Below are 1856 nucleotides of genomic sequence, written 5' to 3' on the forward strand. Positions count from 1 at the left end.
CAGCAATATAATTATGTAAATATCAGTCACAATTAGAACTTCATATTATGATTGGACTCAGAGACAAAAAATACAATTATGAACCAAAAACCTGTTCAAAGAGGAATCTTGAATTATAGTCAACTATAGTCTTAGAGTTTAATTTGATTTGTTTTATATTTGGACCATTCCTTTCTTTTATAGGCTTTTTTTCTGAAGTATTTGTCTTTAATTTTCTCATTATCATTAAAAAATGTCTTTTTTTATCACGTCACTATTTTTGTAATGTTTATTTATTTGGCGGCTTTACGTAGTCATATTTTTTACATGATGACTCAGAGCATCAAGAATGAGTATTCCAGGGAACAAAACAAAAACCACATCTCATGCTTCGACATATCATTGGATGTCACACAGTCCCTTCCTCTTTGCTTAATTGATCAAAGAAATCATGAGCTTTCCTAGATTCAAGTGAAGGGAGAAACAGACAGCACTTTGAATGGGAGGGGTGGCAAAGGTAGATAGAAGAGGATGTGGGATGGGAGATATTGTTGGGCACCTTTAAAATACCTTTATGGCTTAGAGCTCTTTTTCCGGCTGGAACCATGAAGGGTGCCGAAGAGAAGAAAAAGAAGGTTCCTGCTGTGCCAGAAACCTTTAAGAAGAAGTGAGGGAATTTTGTGGAGTTGAAGATCAAGCATCTGAGAAAGAAGTTTGACCAAAAGATGCTTTGAAAGGCAAGGAGGAAGCTTATTTATAAGAAGGCTAAGCATAACCACAAGGAATACAGGCAGATGTACAGAACTGAGATTCGAATGGCTCAGATGGCAAGAAAAGCTGGCAACTTCTACCTGCCTGCGGAGCCCACATTGGCATTTGTCATCAGGATCAGAGGCATCAATGGTGTGAGCCCAAAGGTTCGAAAGGTGTTGCAGCTCCTTCGCCTTTGCCATATCTTCAGTGGCACCTTTGTTAAGCTCAACAAGGCTTCAGTTAACATGCTAAGGATTGTGGAACCACATATAGCATGGGGGTACCCAAACCTGAAGTCAGTGAATGAATTGATCTTTCAGCGGGGTTATGGCAAAATCAACAAGAAGTGAATTGTCCTGACAGATAACACATTGATTGCTCGATCTCTTGGTAAATACAGCATCATCTGCATGGAGGGCCTGATTCATGAGATCTACACTGTTGGAAAACGTTACAAAGAAGCAAACTTTTTATGGGCCTTCAAGTTATCTTCTCCATGAGGGGGAATGACGAAGATGACCACCCATTTTGTAGAAGGTGGGGATGCTGGCAACAGGGAAGACCAGATCAATAGGCTTATTAGAAGAATGAACTAAGGTATCTACCATGATTATTTTTGTAATCTGGTCAGTTAAGAAACGACTACTTTCAAATTAAAAAAAATACTTTTATGGTTTAGAAAGCTTTATACATTAAAAACTATGAATTCTGTTCTTGGTCCTAGAAGAGAAGATTTCAAGCACATTTAACTTAAAGACAACATTACAATAAATAAAATTATATATACACACATACTTATATTTTACTATTTTAATATATAACAAATATATGTTAATATTAAATATATATTTTCTATATTATACACTAATATATAAAATTATATATTATTATGTCAATATATATTAAATATATATTTAAGTGTAAATAACAAGAAAACAATAATACTTTCACACATCATTTTGGCAATGTTCTTTTTGTTTTTAAAATTTTTAATGTTTTATTTATTTTTGAGTGAGAGAGACAGCATGAACAGATAAAGGTCAGAGAGAGAGGGAGACACAGAATCCAAAGACAGGCTCCAGGCTCTGAGCTAGCTGTCAGCACAGAGCCGACGTGGGTCTTGA

At 35.6% G+C, this 1856-nt stretch overlaps 1 pseudogene; it reads left to right on the plus strand.

Moving 5' to 3' along the window:
• The first annotated feature begins 570 nt into the window (after positions 1-570).
• LOC120241761 lies at positions 571-1395 on the plus strand (annotated as a pseudogene).
• The last annotated feature ends 461 nt before the right edge of the window (positions 1396-1856 follow it).

The sequence above is a fragment of the Hyaena hyaena genome, unplaced genomic scaffold, assembly GCF_003009895.1.
Source record: "Hyaena hyaena isolate Hyena2069 unplaced genomic scaffold, ASM300989v1 scaffold_289, whole genome shotgun sequence".
NCBI classification, from domain to species: Eukaryota; Metazoa; Chordata; class Mammalia; order Carnivora; family Hyaenidae; genus Hyaena; species Hyaena hyaena.